General features: G+C 45.9%; 1 long non-coding RNA gene across 2 annotated transcripts; it reads left to right on the top strand.

The window, feature by feature from the left end:
• On the top strand, nt 1-10,391 carry LOC128095191 (uncharacterized). Of its 2 annotated transcripts, XR_008213183.1 has the most exons (5): nt 1-727; nt 5,373-5,423; nt 6,321-6,429; nt 7,084-7,190; nt 10,175-10,391. It is a non-coding gene; the product is annotated as an uncharacterized LOC128095191 (long non-coding RNA). The 2 variants fall into 2 exon arrangements; XR_008213182.1 differs by having other exon boundaries at nt 6,321-7,190.
• The last annotated feature ends 1,510 nt before the right edge of the window (nt 10,392-11,901 follow it).

Genomic DNA, 11,901 nt, shown 5'->3' with positions numbered 1-11,901 from the left:
CTCACTATGAAGACAAAGCTAGCCTTAAACTCACAAAGATCTGGGATTTAAGGCAGCACCAGTAAGCCTAGGTTATTTTAGTATTTTTGAGACAAGGTTTCATATGGCTTAGGCTAGCTTTGAACTTCGGATCTCCCTGCCTTCGTCCCCTAGTGCTGGGGTTGCAGGTACCTGCTACCGTTCTCATCTTAAAACACAACTTAAAAGCATTTCTCTAAAGCAGGTGTATTGGGTCGTCGGGCCTGTAATCCACATTCGGGAGGCGGAGACAGCCTGGACTACACACAGCAAGACTGGTTTTTGGGTTTGTTTGTTTTTTCATGTTTTTCGCCTCTTTGTGTTGAGTCTTTTCTAGAAAGAGAAAATCTTCTCAGACTTAACACGTCAGTAAATCCGGTTTCAAAGAAGAGCGCATTTCCTCTGGTAAGTCCGAAGACCCTGGAGCGTAGCCAGCTTTCAGTGTAATGAGGAAAAATGGTGTACAGGGAAGGACAGGCCCTTTCTGAGGGCGGAGCTGGCTCTCTGTGCTAGGATGCACAGCCTCTGACTTGCTCTGACTGACACGAAGCGTCATCTCTTCAGTCCTTGGCTGGACCTCCTTTTCTCAAACTGCTCCTCTGGGTGCCAGGAGCCCCTACTCCTAAAGCTCTGCTGGTCTCCACCGGCCCTGCTCCCTTGTCTAAGCTTGGACTCAGCTTCAGTACCAGTTCCTCGAGGTCACTTCCTGGTAAGTCCAGGTCTACAGATCTGACTCCTTCTTGGTACTGTGACTACTGAGCTTGCATGAAAGAGGACAGTCTGTCTCTCGAACCTTATCTGTGGGATTGGGCAGGTTGTCTCAGTATCCCATGCTGTGAGTTGATATGACTAAGTACTTAGACGCATATCTGCCACAGGCTAATAGGTGCACCCTCCAGGGGCCAGGCTAGCCATCCTCTGAAGGAGGGACTCCATCCTTCCCCTGGTGCTTTGTGGTCCTCTGGCTGCAGCTAGCTCACTGCTTGTTGCTCGACACTTGGAATATAGTCCTCTCTGCTAGGAATTCACCCTTTTCCTTCCAAAGAACTACTCTGACTACTTCCTGCCCAGATGTCAGGGTCACCATCCAGCTCCCCTGCAGCACCCCAGAGTGTTCCTGGGGGAGGTATTTGAACAGAAGACGTGACAAGCAAAGTAACTTGCGCTATCTCTTGGTGTCTGGCCTCTCCCAAGCACCCATGGGGATGCATGGATTGCACAGTTTTCTGCTAAGAAGAGAGTGGGGTGAGAGGAGGGTACAATTAATTCCCAAAAAGAATAACTTTGGTGTTTGGCAAGATGGTTCTGCCGCCAAGCCTGACAACAAAAGTTCCATCCCCAGGACATAAGGGTAGGAGAGAACTAACACCTGCAAGTTGTCCTCTGGCCTCTCCCTCTCTCTCTCTCCTTCTCACTCTCCCCTGCCCCCCTACACATGCAAATAAATAGTAAATAAATAAATAAATTCCTTCTCAATAAGAAGACCCCACCTTACCCCATCTTACCTTGTGTGTTTGAGAGATGAGAATCAGTCCTGTGCCATCCCAGACTGGGACAACCTTTGCTACACACGGACTTTCACCCCCGTGACAGTGGCTTAGTTTAGTGTTCTTGCATCCAACCAATCCAGGCCATCACTCCTCCTCCTCAGGGGTAGGGTGAAGGTAGCCACAAGTTTCTTTAGTCCATGCAATTACCTGCTCTTTCAGATCAAGCTCAGATGCTGCCCTCCTCTGGGAGACTCTTCTTTGACCCCTCTACCCACCTTTTGCTGTATGTTTTTTGAGGGATTTACAGATAGGATGAACAACCATCTTAACGCTGGCCGCCACAGTCAAGGGGTCCCTCCTGATTGGAACCACTCCAGGTACAGGACCTGCTGTTAACAGAATACTCTTGGAAGTCTTTGTTAGATAAGCTGCTGGGGGCTTGGGAGGTGGCTCAGTAGGTAAAGTACTTGCCATGTAAGCATGAGGTCCTGAGTTCTGATCCCTAGAACCCTTGTGGGAAGCCAGCCATGATGGTGCATACCGGTAATCCCAGCTCTGGGGAGACAGAGACTAGAGTAATTGGGGCCTTGCTGGCCAGCTCCAGATTAACATCCCTGTCTAAAAATTAAGGGGAAAAATGATGGAGGAGGACAACTGATGTCCTCTGGTCTGTACATGCCCTTGCACATGTACAGATGCATATACACACACACACATAAACTGTCCATATATATACTTTTTAAACACACAAGTGACATTAGAGTACGATTTTGAGAGTAGGGGAGCTGGAACCTAGGCCTGTGCATACCAAAAGTGTGGTCTACCACCAAGCTACCCCCTTCCCCCTCACCCCCTAGTTTTAACTTAATTCCTTAAAAAGTTTCACCAAGCCCCGAGTACTCTGAATTTGGCAAGTGGTCAAGGGCCTATCTCACTGCTTCTGAGAGTGCTCAGGACAGAGATGAATTAGACATAATCCTGGCCCTCAAGGAACCCAGCATGCCTTGGGAGGCAGGAACCATCTGGAAAAAGAAAATGAAATTATAATACTTGAGTCGAATGGATGAGGAAACTTGGGGAAGGGCCCTGGAGTGAGCCCAGGAGACTTCACATTCAAGCTGCTGTCTGTCAAGCGGAGTTCTTAACGCAGACAGTATGAAGAGCCTCATGCGGACAGCCAGTCAGTATTTCTCAATATTCTGCGCTTTGACTCAGGTTTCTTATGTTGGCCCCACCAGCCTCTTCTTGTGGCCATCTGTATTCAGTGAGTGGTGAGCCAAGGGCTGGTTCAGCTGGGACTGCAGGATTTCATGACACAGTGGTCTCAAGGCTCTGGAACTTGCATAAAGACATTCCAAATAGCTTATTGATGAGAATGTTATAAGAACACCCCAGTGAGTGGGGTCGAGAGTTCCAGAAATTCATGGTGATATTTAATCAATCACACTGAGGTCTGAGGATGGTAGGAGGTTCCCACAACAGACAAGGAGAGGTGTAGAAGAGGAGGCACTGGGCAGGGGAGCATGCCTGTGAGGCACTCGAGCTATACCATGGATGGAGGAGAATCAGGCCTGGAGACACAGAGAAAGTTGAGGGGGCTGGGGAGAAGTCCTTGAATGTTGTCACGGGGCTTTTGCCCGATTTGTCGAAAAATTTCACAAGTCCTTATCAATACTCATGAGTCTGCTCTTAGCCTACACTGAAAAAAAAAGTTAACAAGGGGAGAGAGTCCAAGGCCTGGGGGAGCGGGGTATGCCTGGTGCTGAGGTCTGAGCAGGCAGGGCTCTCAGAGTAGAGGGGTGGGCGTCTTCATGGCTTGGTGACTTACCTGAGGGTCTACATGAGATGAGTAAGAGGGGGAGCAGGGGAGTGGAGGAGGCTGTGTATGGGGGGGGGGCAGGGAGCAGAGCAAGGTTTTCTAACAGGCTGTGTCTAGAAGGACGGGGAAGTCTAAAGACTTCCTGGAAACTTCATGGAAATTCTGAATGGGCTGGAGCACCAGTTAGATCTGGGCAAGAATAGTCCCAGGAAGGGATTCAACCCCATTCCTCTCCAGAACTAGGGCCCACCATTGTTGAGGCCATCCCTGGGTACCTGACTGTATTTGGACCCATTTTCTTTAAGTCCCCTGGAAACTCTTCTTAACAGAAATGTCTTCTGTGAAATTTGACAGTAAGTTGAAGTGGAGAGAAGGATTCCTGGGGGTAAGGTTAGAATTTATTTATTAGAATAAAATGACAAACAGGACCTCTGTAGGAAGTTTCTGGAGTGGCCAGAACAGATGTAGGCAAGGGTGTGGGGAAAGTGGCTTTGGAAACATATGCTCCGTTCACAGGGAGATGAAAGCAAGCCCGACCCAGTTCTTTCTTAACCTTCTCCCTTACAGCAGGTGGTGTAAAAAGCCTTGGTCCACTATCTGTCCCGCCACAACTTAGTGTGAAAGAGAAGCTTGTAATAAGAGCCTTACTTCTTACTACTTCCAATACAAACAGGTGTTGAGGGCACAGGCCAGCCCCTGATGTTTGTTCTAGGCTTCACGGATCAGTGAGAGGGATCTGGGACAGTGGCTGATTCCTTGTGTCTGCCCAAAAGTTATAAGGTACTCAACAGTCCTGGACCAGGTAATCTTACCACAGCGATACAAGGAAGCCATTATTGGATTTATGCTACAGAATACCAAATCTACATTTCACAGATATAGAATCTAAATATTAGTTAAGTAATTTGGCCACAATTACACAGCTCTTTGGTGGAGGACCAGGATCCTAGCCCAGGTTTTCACATGCACAGCAAGGAAATGATGTCTCTAACAGAGGAGGACCTGACAGGATTAATGTCTGTCGGCTCCAACTGTGTGCTGAGCCCTCCTTCATGTCAACCAGGTAGCTGGCTCTGCTGACACCCATACCTTGCTCAGCCACTGGGCCTCTCCAGGCTTTCCTCTGAGTGGCTGGTATCTCTTTAAATTGAGGGTCTGTTACCTTTGACAGACTTATGCAGATCCGTGTCTGCGAGACCTGGGATCTGGGGACCTGAAAGAATGAGGCTGGCTACAGTCTAAAGCTGCAGACAACCCCATTCCAGTGTTTCTGTTTTGTTTTTATACAGGAATGTAACAAAGAAAGCAATGATCCAAGGAAAGTTGTTTGAGTTCAGAAATATATGATTAGAAAAATGTGTAAATGAAATACCAGCAAATACATATTAAATATTAACAGAGCAGCCCTTCCCCAGAACTTTCTCAGGACAGACCAGTTTAAACGCAATTGCCCGTCACGTGCTATAGATTGTACCTGGGAAAGCATGAGAGCAGGCAGAGGGCCATGTCCAGATTCAGAGTGCAGTGAGGACGGCACTCAGCAGAGCCTTTCACTTTTCAGGTTGGCTTCTATAGCTATTCTCCGATATCCAACAAGAATAAACACGTCTTTTAAATTGAATGCAAATATTTGTCTCAGGAGGCACAAAATCGTGTCCAAGAACAATCCAGGGAACAATACGCACTTGAGGTGAAAGGCCCTCTGCCTTTTTTCCTGGAGCCTCTCTCACAACAGTTCCTCAAGGCATCGCTCACCATGGGTCATCCTTGGACCCTGTTCCAACGGGGGGTCTCTTTCCTTCACCATTCCTCCACCCCAACCTGGAGTGACTCAGTTTCTAGGACTCAGCCTGCAATCCCTTCTGTGAGCTCCCTTGTTTCTGTTACTGTCTTTGTTCCTCGGGTTTATGACCTTAGCCCAAATTTCAGCTGAACTTCAGATCTGCTTATGATTATTATACTTCCCACCATCACGTTCAGACTTTAAACACACGGAAGTAAGTTTGCTGGGTGTGGTAACCCATGCCTGTGATCTTTGCACTTAGGAGTGAAGCAAGATAATCCAGAATTTAAGGACACCCACTTTGGGCTATTTGGTAAGTAAAACACAAACAAACAAACAAAACCAAAAAACAAAAAAACCCCTCTGCCTCGGAGTTTTATTGCTGTGATAAAGCATCATGACCAAAAGCAACTTGGGGAGGGAAGGGTTTGTCTCAGCTTACAATTTGCGGGTCGCACCCTATTGGTGAGGGGAGGCAGGAGCTGAAGCAGAAGGCACAGAGAAGAACTGCTCACTGGCTTGCTTGCTTATATAACTCAGGGTCACCTGCCCAGGGTGACACGACCCACAGTGTGCTGGGCTTTCCCATGTCAATCATTAATCAAGACAATACTCTACAGACTGGCCTACAGGCCAGTCTGATGGAGGCATTTTCTCCATTAAGATTTCCTCTTCCAGCTGGGTGATGGTGGCACACGCCTTTAATCCCAGCACTTGAGAGTCAGAGGCAGGCGGATCTCTGAGTTCGAGGCCAGCCTCGTCTACAGAGTGAGTTCCGGGACAGCCAGGGCTACACAGAGAAACCCTGTCTGGAAAAAACAGAACAAAACAAAATAAAGTAAAAGATTTCCTCTTCTCAGCTCTGTCTAGGTTTGTGTCAAGTTGACAAAAACAAGCCAGGACAACCGAATCCTTGTCACCTTGGCATATGAAGACACAACTATTTTGTATTAGCTCTTTTCCTGTTGCTGTGCTAAAACACCGTGGCCAAGGCCACTTAAAGAAGAAAGAGTTAAATTGGTCTTTCAGTTCCAAGTGGATAAGTCAAAGAAAAGTGAGAGGCCAAAAGCTTCAGCCCACAGCACTGGGATGTACGTGGTCATGGTCTGCTCAGCTTTTACTCTAAATGGCTGGGGAGCTAATAACGTGCTTCTTTTGGGAGCACACCTTGGTGAAATGTCTCTTACAGTGTCCACACCTTCTTCAACAGGCTCAAGATTTCAAAGCAAATGCTTATGATCCACAGCCAGAGCTGCACCTTTCATTTGGACTTCAGAAGAAGTGTAAAGTGCAAATCTGGGACAAACGGGCCGGCCGAGGTGCCTATTCAACATATATCCAAGTGGACCTGGCCTCCAGGTTCTCCCTGCATCCCTTAGCCCCTGCCTGGTACAGGGTCCTCCTGGCTAGCACACCCTGCCCCCGAACCTGAACTTTCCAGCCCAGGGGGCTAGGCTGCTCATTCCCCAGAGGTTCTTCCCTATATAAGCCAGACATTTTGGTTACTGACTGTCTTAGTACCTTTGGGCCTCCTGGCCACTGCACCTGGTTCCCTTCTCTTCCCTTTCCCTCCTCCCCTCCCCCCACATGACCTAGCTCAGCCTGGTCATGTTCACTCTGGACTCTCCCAGATGTCTCTGTGTCTGGCTATGCTCTCCTATGCTCTCCCTTTTATCTACCATAAACCTTTTCCTCCACCATACCTAAGAGCAATCACGTCCTTTTCCTTTTAATTTCTTTCTCCCTTTCTTCCTTCCTTCCTCCTTCCATCTCTCTCTCTCTCTCTCTCTCTCTCTCTCTCTCTCTCTCTCTCTCTCTCTCTCTCTCTCTCTCCACTCATCTGATACTTGAAAACTGGGAGGGGCATAAATGAGCTTCCCTTCCAAGGGGCTGCCAACCTGGCCCTCCTGGGTGTGGATCACTTTTGACCGTGTCTGCTTCTGCCTCCCAACATATCTGGCTCCAAATTCTAGAGCATGATTCCTCTATGTGCTCCGACCATCCGTCTCTCCTCGCCTACTTGGTAAGCGTCCTCTCTCTGGCTCCTGGAACCCACTATGCCCTTTTGGGTGCCCATCAGGTGAGTATCTCCCTACTACGCCCTTTTTGAGACACTCCCCGTGTGGGCATCTCCCTTCTATGCCTTTTTGGGGCAACCACCATGTGGCTATGCCCTCCTGGGCCCTACCACATGGGCAATTCTACTTACTAAGACACTTGCATCTGTCCAGCTGTTTTCTCCTCTACCTGCTCTAACCACTTGTCTCTCCCCTTCTACTGGGTAAGAGTCATTACTCCAGAGATCCCTTCTTTGTCTACTTTTACTACAAAAGGCCACACTGGTGTGCCAGGAAGCTTCCCCTCGCCCTACCGGGCCCCCATCACGTGGAAAGGGCAGCCTCCGCTCGAGGATGCCCCAGACTGAAGTTCTTGTCACCAGGACACTTGCCCTTCTCTGCTCCCTCACGGCTCCTCTCAGCTCCTTTTTGGAACTTCCTCACTGCCCCCGTGGAGCTGCCTACACCCTCCTGGGTCTGCGGCCCCTCCCTTGCCCCCTTCGCATCGGAGCTATCGCTCTATCTGCTCTGTCTCTCCTTGTGCCCATCCATTGAGAGGTTCCTTGCCTCCCCCTAGGAGCTGTCTGATAAGTCCCACGGCTTCTCTATGCCCTCATGGCTTCTGGGATACTGGAACTTTCCCTTGGGTGGAGTTTCTGCTGGTTCCTCATTGTTCCTTATGGCTACACTGTTCTCTGTCTCTTAGCTGCCTAATCCTCCCCATAGTGGAATTCTTTCTGTGATCCTTCCTCCTTTTCTCATTGGATTCAATACCTTGATAGACAGACAGATAGATAGATGGATGGATAGATAGATAGATAGATAGATAGATGATAATCTACTATAGAGATGTGTATCTACTAAAAAAAAAAAACAGATGTTTTTAAATAGCAACCATGTGTCTCTCCTCTGTCTTGGCTGATGGCCTCATCAGGATAAAGTAGCCACATGACTGGCAGCCATCTTTACTAAGGTTAAAGGTACATGCTGTGTGACTTCACCATCTTCAGCTGACCACGTGGCATAAAGCAACAATTATAAAACATCTCAGTCCTATCGAGCCCTTAGTTTATCATTGTATCTCCTTTTAGACTAAGGAAGCAACAAGAAGTCTCCAAAATATTTTAGATTAATATGGATTTTTGTATGATGATAAAAATTTAAGGTTATATTTGCTACAACATACTATATATGTGATTAAACTCTGGTTTACAATATGCTCTATATGATGGTAAAATTTTAAAGGTTATAGAGATCTACTCAGACTAACAAAAGCTGACTTAGAGATTTACACTTAACTACTTATGTCTTTGCTAACTGTTCAACACCAAGCTTCTAAAGAAGGCATTTGATAATCAAGATTTATAAATTCCTAAGGTCTATACAGGTTCACAGTAATATTTGTCTAGGTTCTTTGTCTTTGCTTAATTTAAGCTTTAGTCATTTGGATAAACTAAGCCATACAAAAACTGCAATATTCCATAATGATGCACTATAAAAGGATCAGTAAAGAAAGCTACCCGTCTCTGTATGGACTTTATACGTCCTGCTTACTCCGGTGAAATTTATCCTCCTCAGATCTCTGATGATCTTGATGACTAGGCCAGGGACAACTTTGTCAATTTGACAGCAGCAACCATGGCTTCAGCTGCCTCCTCAGCTCCTTTCAGATGTAAAAATCAGGCCACAGGTTTCACTTTCTTAGAGCTACTACTGGATCTAGACACAGTTTACCTCACTACCAGACTCCAAAAAGAGATAAACTCACAAAATAGATTTCAATGTAACTCACTTTACATCACTGCTCTCAGTAATCAACCACCTGTATCTCGTGAATGATTGGATGAGAAAAGTTATAAAGTTTATGCAAGGTCTGAAAATATGAAAGTTTAAGTTGTGAGTGAAAGGGAAAAATCAGTGGCCATCTTGAGAGATGCTTCCCCCTCCCCTCCTCCAAAGGTATTTGTTGACCAACAGTTTTAGAAGTGACCAGAAGTTCAACTTATAAGGCTGGGACAATAAATCTATGTATCCTGGACTTGGCAAAACAAGATATGGGGAGTAATGGACTCAACTGACCAGAAGTTGACCTTAGAGGACAGTAGAACTGGAACAATAAATCTAAAATGTATATATCCTGAGTTCAACAAAAGCAGGGCACAGGGAGTACAAATTTATGTCTCTATAGAAACCCCAAATCCTGTTAGCAATTAGAAACCTTATGCTTACCTCATCCCTAGCCCCCGAGATATGTAACATTCTGCATATGAACCTTTCCATATAAATCCCTTAAAGTGAGTGCTCGGGACGTTTTCCTTCACCCGCTGTGTTGGATGGCAGACCAGGCTTGCTTGTTTTGTTATGAAAAACCTCTGTGTGCTTGCATCCAGATATTGGCTCTGTGGTGGTCTTGCTTGGGGGTCTTGCGACCTGGGCACAACATGAGGATCTAAGAAAATGTTTTAGGGTCTATGAAGGTGTTTTAAGGTGTATAAATGCAAGTTATAAAGGTCTGAGACGTGAAAGCTTAAGTTGTGATAAGAAAGTGACTTAAGGTATATGCAAAATGTTTCAGATTAATTTCCCTCTCTATGCTATTGTTATATTAAGACCTCGAATGTTTAGAGTCTTAACATTAATCAATGGAATTCTGATAAACTATTAATCTAGCTCTGGTAAGCACTGACTACTATTATCATGGTGACAAGCTCAAGATTTTAAATTTTCTTTGATTGTCTTCTAAGTATAGCCTTAAAAGTGCTTCTCATTGTGCTAAAAACACCTGTCTAGTCTATATACACCCAATTTTCTGGATAGAGGAAAAAGTATTCATGCTTTAAACCCCAAATCATTTTCTGTGCCCAAGCTTCTATTATGACTCAAAGGCATGAGTCTATAACTTTTTCTACAATGTGGATTTCAGTACAGATTATAATGGTAATGATAACATATTTAAAACTTAATCTCTTTTTGTAAACTTAAAAAAAAAAACTCTTGTATGTTTCAGGAAATGACTTGAATCCACCTTTCTTGGGTCAAACGGACTCCAGATAAGTACTGTCAATCACCTGCCTATTCTGCTTATTCCTGAGGGTGGCCTCTCCCCTCCCCGTTTCCCTGGTTTTAGGACTCCCCTCCCCCAACTACCAGGACCATGGGCCTAAAAGTTTCAAATGTACATCATGGATAAAAATTTTCCTCTAAACTCCTAAACTTTACCCACTGTCCCTAATATATATATATATATATATATATATATATATATATATATATATACATACATACATACATACATACATATGTTCTAGCAACCTGCCAGCTCCAGGTGGCCCCTGAAAATATGCATCCTGGACAGCTTCAAAGCGGCTAGCCCCAGGCACTCCACCCTCACAGATGCTGCCTGTACTTCCTCAACCCTAGATGGTCTTGCAGAGCCTGGACAGTGAGTGAACTAGCCGGCTCTTTGAGGACTTGGCCAGCATCCCAGTTTTCCTGGGTCCCCAAAGATATCCCCCAGACAACAGGAAGCAGTCTAAAGAGCATGGCTCCCCATTCCTGCTTCACCAGTCACCCCTTCCTATTCCCTCACCTTTAATAACAAAGGGAGGAATGTTAGAAACCAGATGTTCTTCAAGCCTGCCTTCAGCAAGTCATGCCAGCTGCCACATCATCATCAGTCGCCAAATGCAACACGTGTACCCTTTAATAAGTTCCCTGCCAACACAGCCTCCTCTTTTGCTCTGTCTGTATGTCTATCTCTCTCTTGTCCCCACTCCAAGATGACCTTTCACACACACACCCCATAAATCTTTTGTGTGAGATCTGTTGCGTGATGCCATTTCTGCAGCACTCCTTGGCTCTGATCTGCCAAGGTACTCAACTGTATAAATCCTAACAATGCCTCTTTCACATCTTCACGGAGTGTTTACCTTGGTGAGACACAGACAAACCACTGTTTACTCAGTAGGTACTTTAACACTCCAGTTAAGGAGGAAGTCAAAGGAAGGGAAGGGAGGGTAATAATGTCTAAACCTTGTAATGTCCTACAGAATCCACAAAGGAAAACCAAACAAAGGCATTGGAATAAAGGTAAATTAGCAATAGCCTGTAAGTCAGCAGTGATCTCTACACAAGGGGAAGAGAAGCTTCTTTACTGTGTGAGGCCTGACTGGGGAACTGAAAGAGCCTGGCTCTGGCTTTCACACTCATAACAAGTGGAGTCTTGAAGAAGTGCTTGCAGTCTTGCCCGCTATGGGTGAAGATACCTCTCCTATGAGGAGACGCTGGGCAATTTATCCCAGTGACCAGTTGTGGGGGTACTGAAATGAACATTCAAAAACCTCCTCTAAAAGCCCACAGGCATGCTGCTCTGTTCTAAATCTGACTTTGATGCTACAGAATCTGAGTCTTACGAATTTAATAACCTTGTCACAAAGGATGCGCCTCTGTGCTTATATGTATTTTATGCAGAATAATAATCAACTGAACAGTACAAAAATAAAGTGGTATGAAATAAATGCATTCTTTAGAAGTGGTCCCTCTGCCGGGCGGTGGTGGCACACGCCTTTAATCCCAGCACTCGGGAGGCAGAGCCAGGCGGATCTCTGTGAGTTCGAGGCCAGCCTGGACTACCAAGTGAGTTCCAGGAAAGGCGCAAAGCTACACAGAGAAACCCTGTCTTGAAAAACCAAAAAAAAAAAAAAAAAAAAAAAAGAAGTGGTCCCTCATGTCAGG

This window comes from Peromyscus californicus, unplaced genomic scaffold, assembly GCF_007827085.1.
Source record: "Peromyscus californicus insignis strain IS unplaced genomic scaffold, ASM782708v3 Scaffold_4__1_contigs__length_199733344, whole genome shotgun sequence".
Classification (NCBI taxonomy): Eukaryota; Metazoa; Chordata; class Mammalia; order Rodentia; family Cricetidae; genus Peromyscus; species Peromyscus californicus.
This window is presented reverse-complemented; position numbering and strand designations above follow the sequence as displayed.